An 8,882-nucleotide genomic window follows, 5' to 3' on the forward strand; every position below is an offset into this window, starting at 1 on the left:
AAGGTAAAAGGTTTCCTATAATCCGGGAATCCCAAGGCAGGTGCCGATGCAAGGGCTGCCTTAATGCTCTCAAAGGATTTGGTAGCATCTTTAGTCCATTTCACTGGGTCACTTTCATCCTTAGTGGTCATCTGCACTAGTGGTTTTGACATTTCCCCATACTCAGGAATCCAGGACTTACAGAATCCTGCCATGCCGAGGAACCCCCTTAACTGTCTCTTTGTCTTGGGCTGGGGTACATTTAAAATGACACTTATTCTTTCCTGAGCAAGGCTTCTCTTTCCTGGTTTTAGTATGTGCCCTAAATATTTCACCTCCTGTGAGCAAGATTGAATCTTTGAGGGTGACACCTTGTGTCCTTTCATTGCTAAGGCACATAAAAACTCTATCGAGTCCTGTTTATTAATTTCTTGTGTTTCTGAGCATAATAAAAGATCATCCACATACAAAAGCAATGTGGACTGTCCTGGGAGAATTACATCTTGTAAATCTTTATGCAACACAGCTGAAAATATAGCGGGGGATTCCACATACCCCTGAGGGAGACGCCCCCATGATATCTGGGATGACCCCCTAAAAATGACTCAATTAAGGGAGTCAGTCCCTCTATTGCCTTTCGTGGGAGAGGGTATTGGGGAATGCGAGGGGGGTCTATGTCTGTCCTAACACGTATCCGAACTGGCTCAGCTGACTTTAGTAATCCCACGTCAGTGGTTTTTTTTGTTCCCCATACCCAAGGTGGGACAGCATTTTCCAAATCCTTGGGAAGCATTGCTAAATATAAAGGAGTTTCGGGATTCATTAGAGCCATCAAGGGGTTGACAGAGTCATCTGGCAGGCTCGAAAGAATGCCTTCGTCAGAGCAGTGAATAATAGCCCGGCGTTTGCACAGCAAATCATGTCCCAATAAACTGGTTGGTCCTTGGGTAAGTAGGAAGGCGTGTTCCTCAGACAGGGGCCCTATGTGTATGTTTAAAGGTTTGGAAATCTGCCAATGAAAAGGATTTTCTTCAATTACCTTAACATTTCGATTTTGCCACTCTTAGGAAGATCCAAATCAGTAAGGGTGGAGAGGGTGGCTCCTGTGTCTAATAAGCAATCATACTGTTTTCCTCAAATCATCAAAGGAACTAGGGGATCATTGCGGGATAAGGAAAACACTGGGCAACATAACAACATGGAACCCCCTTCATCCCATCAGTCATAAAGTTTCCTTTATGTCCCGGGCAGACCACCCAGCCTATCCAGTCAGCCTCTCTTCCAGCCTGGGTAATCTCCTGTCATCCGAAACTTGTTTTTATACTGGGCTGGCACTCTAAAAGTGTTTAACTGCCAGATGGATGTCCCAGTAATTTCACCGAGACTGTCCCAAGGAAACCATCTGGTCTAAGACCCCCATGTACACATAACACAAAACAGAGACAATTTACCTGTCTCCTGATGAGGCCTCTTCCAATGCGATCTGTCTCGTTGCTTGTGGTCCGTCTCTCAGAGTCATTCTTATCGTCCCCGCTGGGGGCCAACTTCCAAGACAATACAACCCAAGGTAAAGTCACCTCGGCGTGTGCTGGTCCTTCTCGAGGGAGGGGCCCAATAGCGGTTCTGAGCTGGAGAAGTCCCTTCATAGTCGCCAAAACTGTCATCGAAATTTCTGTCCGTTCCAGTTGAGGAATAAGGAGAGACGGACAGAGCTAATCAAGCAAGGAGCCCCGGGGGGGGGGGGGGCGATCCGTTTATTCCAATTGCAATTGGGTTCGAGCTCATAAGTCAGCAAGAACAAACAAAACACGTACACCAAAGCATTATATGCAGGTGCTTATGATAATCTATCACTCTATGACTGGCCAAAATTTGCCATCATTACCATACATAATTAGCAAGCTACATGTATCTGCCCCTCTTATGACCCCTTACAGGACGCAGGCACAGAAAGGTCCATTGTCTCCAGGTTTGGAGTTTGGCTACATTTCCTCTTGAAGGAACTTCCTGAGTTAAGACAACCTATAGCTGATGTTTTCCCTTCTTCTTTCTCCCATGTGTACGTGACAAATTTGCCCCCTGGCAGTTAAGCAGAATACTGATATAAAATTAACAAAAATTATTAGAGAGCTGGGGTATATAATATATGGAGATATACCTCTCTCATAGAGCTGGAAGGGACCCCAAAAGGTCATAGAGTCCAGCACCCTGCCTTCACTAGCAGGACCAATTACTGATTTTGCCCCCTAAATGGCCCCCTCAAGGATTGAACTCACAACCCTGGGTGTAGTAGGCCAGTGTTCAAACCACTGAGCTATCCCTGAGCAGCTGAGTAAGCTGGGTTTATTTAGTCTACAGAAGAGAAGAATGAGAGGAGATTTGATAGCAGCCCTGAACAGTGGTTCCAAAGAGCATGGATCTAGACTGTTCTCAGTGATGGCAGATGACAGAACAAGGAGCAATGGTCTCAAGTTGCAGTGTGTGAGGTCTAGTTTGAATATTAGGAAACACTATTTCACTAGGAGGGTGGTGAAGCTTTGGAATGGGTTAATTAGGGAGGTGGTCGAATCTCCATCCTTAGAGGTTATTAAAGCCCAGCTTGACAAAGCTCTGGCTGGGATGATTTAGTTGGTGTTGGTCCTGCTTTGAGCAGGGGATTGTACTGAATGACGTCCTGAGGTATTATCCAAACCTCATCTTCTATGACTGTATGATTCTTTGTCTCTTCTCTAAACTAACAGTTCCCGACTTTTCAGTCTGTCTGCATCAGGCAGCCTCCCCAATTCTCATAGCCTGTCTCCGAAATCCCCTTTCTATCTGCTATATCCTTTATAGAGATTGGGTGATCAAAACTGAGCGCATGTTCCGACCAGGTCATTCACTATCCCATTCCTTAGGCATCTGAAAATTATCTTTCTTTTGGACACTTCTACAAATGAGCAGGTGTTTTTCAATGACACCAAGCCACAAGAGGTAGTTAGCCTCCCCCTCTGGTTAAATATGGGGGAACCTATTGAGAAACCCCACAGTAAGAGGAATCTGGACTCTTGGGGCCCACATCCCAAATTTAAGGACTTGGATAGGAAGTGACTTAGAGTTCCTGGGCCAGGAAGAAGTGGGTGAAGGCAGCCAGCCTCCCTCAGCTTCTGCCCCCCCTACTTGGCATTCTAGCCACTAGGATACCCAGCCTCCAGGGACCCAGCCAGAGGCCTACTGCATGGACTCTCTAGCCTGGCTTTCATTGCACTAAGGAACAATGATGGAAAGCCTGTATCCACACTCGTGTTTGCTGATGGTGCCTATTATGTTTCCCCACACCGTGATATGTAGGAATTATTGACACATGTAGTAAGGTCAGTTGTTAATAATTTATTTATCTGAATATTTTTCAGTGTGTGAAGAGCGAGGAATCTGCTTCACCCATGAGAACAGCCTCCAGTAGTGCATGTAGTGTCTCATATTAACATTGTCTCTCCATCCAGGCATTTGTACTGTGACCATCACCCTGGGCACGTACAGGAAGTCAGGGCAAAGTACGATATATGCAGGAGACACCGTTCTGCCTCAGATTTCAACACCTTCAACCCTACTCCATGTCTGATTTCAATGCAACTGACTCCACCAACCCATCCACCTTCATCCTGCTGGGCATTCCTGGCCTGGACGCAACCCATGTCTGGATCTCTGTCCTTTTCTGTATCATGTACACCATAGCCCTCTTGGGGAACTTCAACATCCTCTTCATTGTGAAGACAGAACCGAGCCTCCATGGGCCCATGTACTATTTCCTCTGCATGCTGGCCATCACCGATCTATTCCTGACTACATCCACTCTGCCGAAAACACTAAGCATCTTCTGGTTCAACTCCAGGGAGATCGAATTCAATGCCTGCCTCACCCAGATGTACTTCATTCACTGCTTCTCAGTGATGGAATCTGGGATCCTTGTGGCGATGGCTTTTGATCGCTATGTGGCTATCTGCAATCCCCTGAGACATTCCACCATCCTGACACACCCCATGGTGGCCACGATTGGACTGGCCGTGGTGCTGCATAATCATACTGCCAACTCCCTTCCTGGCGAGGCGGTGGCCCTATTGCAGAACTAACATCATCCCCCACACATACTGTGATGGCATGGCTGTGGTGAAGCTGGCCTGCGCCAACATACGCATCAATAGTTACTACAGTCTCTCTGTGGCAATCTTGGTGACTGGTTTGGATGTATTTTTTATCACTGTATCCTATACTCAGATCCTCAGGGCCATCTTCAGCCTCCCCACAAAGGACATCAGGCTCAAGACTTTTAGGAACTGCGGCTTCCACCTCTGTGTCTTCTTAGCCTTTTGCATCCCAGCTCTCTTCTCCACCCTCTCACATCGGTTTGGCCAGAATGTGCCCCTGCATTTCCATGTTCTCATGGCCAACATTTACCTCCTGGTGCCCCCCATGTTAAACCCCATCATCTACGGGGTTGGGATCAAACATATTCGGGACAGGCTGCTCCAGCTCTTTACTTGTAAAAGGACCTAAAGTTTTCCCTCCCTTTCCTGAACTTTTTGTGCAGTGTCAATGTGTGACAAATTGGGGAATCGGTCTGTGTACAACTCATTGAGTTGACACCTTTCTAATTGTTTGTTACTAAACCCCAAAGGCCCCTTTGCCACTCCTCTTCTACAAATGCCCTGCCCCTGCTCTGCCTCTTCCCCTCAAGGCCCTGTCCCTTTCTCCTGTCTTACCCTCCCCTTGTCACTCACTGGATCATCTCCAGGTCCCCCCCCCCACACACACACACACATGTGCAAGGGAGACATTTTAGGTTTTGGGAGGGGTGACAATTTTAAACATGATTCAAGGGGCTATTTAGGCACTTGAAAACTCTATTTTTTGGCAGATAACTTAGCAATTAGCTAACATGAACACTGTATCTAATTCCTATATAAAAGAATGAAAAATAAATAAATATTAGACCCACTCTGCTCTGCTACTAACATGTTCTGGCATCTTGGGGCAAGGAGGGGCAAGCAGGAGCTAGGGAGGAGAGATTTCAGGGGTGCACAGCTGGCCCACCACAGTCCCAGGCTGTATGCCGGGGGGACCTAGTCACATAGCGTTGGAGTTTTTTTACGGATTGGCTTGTTATGGCCTTGTTTTGAAATGGGAATAGCTTGATTTTTGGCTTATTTTGAAAGTCAGGGTGTTTATTTACAGTGTGCAAGTTGGCATTAGTGAAATTAGTGTGTTACAGTGGGGGACAGATATATCTTGGGTCTATAAAAGAACATCAGAATCACCAATGGTCCATCTGGCCCAGTATCCTGTTTTCCAATAATGACCAATACCCACATACCTCAGCTGGGTTGAACAGAACAGGCAATCATCTAGTGATTCATCCCCTGTCACCCACTTTCAGGTTCTGGAAAACAGACCCTATGGACATGGAGAACATGGTGTTGGGGTTGCTGCCCATCCTGGCTAATAGCCATTGATAGGCCTATTGTCCAGGAACTTATATAGTTCTTATTGGAACCCTGTTGTAGTTTTGGCCTTCACATAGTCCCCCAGCAAAGAGTTGTCTCTGAAGAAATTATTTCTTTCATTTATTTTAAATCTGCGGACTATTAATTTCACTGGGTGGCCCCTAATTTTTGTTATTTACTCCTTCACATAACACATTTCCTTATTAAATTTTTCCACACAAGTCATGATTTAGAGCCCTATTTCATATCCCCGGAGTGACAAAGTTTCTCCCCTGCCTTGGTGTATCCTGCACTTTCTGGAGGATTTTCTCGCCTCAGGGGTTCACAGCAGCCCTCAGTTTGGCACTTTTGCTAGAGTCTGAAACCTGCCATTCACTCAGCTAACCTCATCATTGGCCAGCATGGGGGGAAAGGGAGAACAATCTTCGCAGTCTCTGTTGTCCTACCTAGTTGGTCGAGGACAGGTCAGATCCCTCTTCAACTTAGATGTTGCCTCTGATGTGACTCACAGTCCAGGTCAACTCCTCCTGTGTCAAATAGGGAGTTGGGGGATGGGGAGAACCCAGGACCGAACTCTACTCTGGGTTCCAGCCCAGGGCCTTGTGGATAGCATCTGTCTGCAACGTCTCCTGAACCAGCTGCATGACAGCTACAACTCCCGGGGCTACTTCCCCATGGCCATCCCCCAGTATCTTCTTTATCCTCACCACAGGACCTTTTTCCTGAAGGCATTCGTACTCCTCAGTCCTCCAGAAGCACGCCTTCTCACTCCCAGCTCCTTGCGCGCCGCTCACTAACTGAAGGGAGGTCCTTTTTTAAACCAGGTGCCCTGATTAGCCTGCCTGCCTTAATTGGTTCTAGCAGTTCCTCATTGATCTAGAGCAGTTCCTGCTCAGATCAGGCAGGAAACAGAAAACTATTCATGCAGTGACCAGTATATTTGCCTTCTACCAGACTCCTGTACCCACCTTGTCTGGGTCTGTCACACTGGTTAATCATCTCTTTCCCAAGCTGAGAAGTCCCAGTCTTTTTAATATCTCCTCATACTGAAGGTCTTCTATACCTTTTATAATTTCTCTTGCCCTTCTCCATCCTTTTTCCAAATCCAACATATAGTTTTTGACACGGGATGACCAAATCTTCATGGTGTATTCAGGATAAATTAGACCCTATCATTTTGTAGGTATAATTGGGATTATATTTCACCATGGGCATTACTTTGCTTTTATGAACACTGAATTTCATTGGCCATTGTGTTGCCCAGTCACTAAGTTGTGTGAGATCTGTTTGCATCTCTTTGCAGTCTGCTTTGGACTTAATTGTCTTGAGTTTTGTGTCATCTGCAAATTTTACCACCTCACTGTTTACCGTTTTTCCAAATTTGTTATGAATATGTTGAACTGCACAGGTCCCAGTACAGACTCTCCCCTCTTTACCTCTTTCCATTCACAGACTGGAAATGGCCAAGTTTGCATAGCAACAACTCAGGAAAGGTTCCTATATGGTTCCTTGGAGTGTCGGGTCACAGATACAAACTTCTGTTTTATTCCAAAACAGTTTACTTCAATCTTCCTTCCTTTGAAAACACTATCCCTCCTCCATGCTGAGAGGTGGAAAGTAATGTGGAACCTGTCTCTACACCCTCTTCTATGTGATACAGTTTTTATGCAATCACCCCATCAAAGAGGGAACCTGTAGCCGATAAGGATAGTTTGCTAGCTTGCTATATTGTATAATGTGTTTCCTTCATTGGCTTGATTCATATTATTTTGCTGTCATTTCCTAGTGTTATTGAGTCATCTTATTTTCTTGAATTTTGTTTGTTTTCATTACAGCCAACTATTAACTATTATGAATAACATACACTGCAATTCAACAATCTACAGGCCTGTAACCTATGGGATTAGCTAGGTTAAGTGTTTGTAATCTTTGGCATAGATAACTGGCCTACCGGTTACCCCTCCTGACTTGTGGGGAACTGGATGGGGGAACGGAAAAAAAGAAATGAATATGTTTGTCATTGGTCTGTAAGAGAGTGGTAACTGCAGGGTGCACCATAGAACATAAAAGTCGTAAGTAAGGCCAAGGATAATGATTTCAGGAATGAGATAATTGATACTGATATGTATGAACATATGTCATAACATGTTAACCTATAGAGTAAGTGCACCCAAAGATTTATTTTGGTGAGGAAATAAGATTTGGGCATGGTAGGTTGGGCCTGGATTAAGGTATCAGGATCTCATAAAAGGACAAACAGCGTGATCGAAGATAGGAAAAGCATACACCTTGCATGGCTATCAGCTCAGCATCATAATACAGCCTGGCTACTTAAAACTTGAGCCTAATCCCTACCAATTTGGGGAGCCATCTAGAAACTTCCACCTCCAGAACTGCCCTGATTGGGCTCCCTCTTGGACTAATTTATTAGCTTTTCCATTTTCAATAGTATAGGGTTCTTACCTTGAGTAGGCATTGACCTTTTTCACTGTAACTGGCCACGCTGGGGCAGTGATTTTTAAGGCCAGGTCACGGATGTACCTCAGCAGCAATACATATTTGATCAGTGACCCATCAGAGGATGTAAACCCATTGGTTTCCTAACAGGGTACGAACTCTGAGAGAATTGCACATCCATGCTGAGTCAGAAAACAGACCGATGTTTTGGTACAAGGTCGTAATGGAGGCCTGGACACAGTTCTCCCAGATTCCGAACCCTGTGCATGGTTTCCCCTGATCATGATAACTAGAACCATCTACAAAGAAGTGATATCCTTTGAAGGAAACTTTCTCCCGGATTAAAGGTAGGAAAAACTTCCTCTCCATCACCACCCCTTGGACTCTGATTGTCTATGTCTAGACAAACATGGGGCTCTTATTGATACAATAGGGCAGTTGGTAGCCGAGATGGTGTCCTAATAGGTTTCAATGCAATGTCCTTCCCTTGTAGCAACAAAGCCCAATGGACCAGACAGGCACTGGAAACCAGTTCATCTTTAACCCAATTGGATATTAAGAACTGCCGGGATGTGTGCGATGAATGCAACATGATTGGGTTGAGGACAATTAGAAAAGCAAAATGTTGTACAGCCAAAGTACTGGCCAATAAGTACTGCTTGTGACGTTATTGAAATGAACTGTGACTGTATAGATCATTGTTGTAACCAAGGTCCTATAGTTGTACCAAATCTTGTACAAAGGAGCTCAAGTGAGGTATCTATGTAAAGGTTGTAATTTACTGGTTCTGATTATGCTGTTTGTATGTATGTATCATGTTTGTATTTGAAGTTATGAATATTGGCTATGTACTTGTATCTCAATGTGTTTGATTCTGAGTAGCATCCGTGAAGCATTTGGTCAGCTTCTTGAGGAAGGACTATTCTGACTAAGTGCCCAACCAAGAAACACTTAACTGACAGTGGG

The 8,882-nt window shown here is 45.0% G+C and overlaps 1 pseudogene; it reads left to right on the top strand.

Moving 5' to 3' along the window:
• Nucleotides 1–3,521: 3,521 nt before the first annotated feature.
• Nucleotides 3,522–4,512, top strand: LOC101949829 (olfactory receptor 52E4-like; annotated as a pseudogene).
• The last annotated feature ends 4,370 nt before the right edge of the window (nucleotides 4,513–8,882 follow it).

This window comes from Chrysemys picta, chromosome 1 (genome assembly GCF_011386835.1).
Source record: "Chrysemys picta bellii isolate R12L10 chromosome 1, ASM1138683v2, whole genome shotgun sequence".
Classification (NCBI taxonomy): Eukaryota; Metazoa; Chordata; order Testudines; family Emydidae; genus Chrysemys; species Chrysemys picta.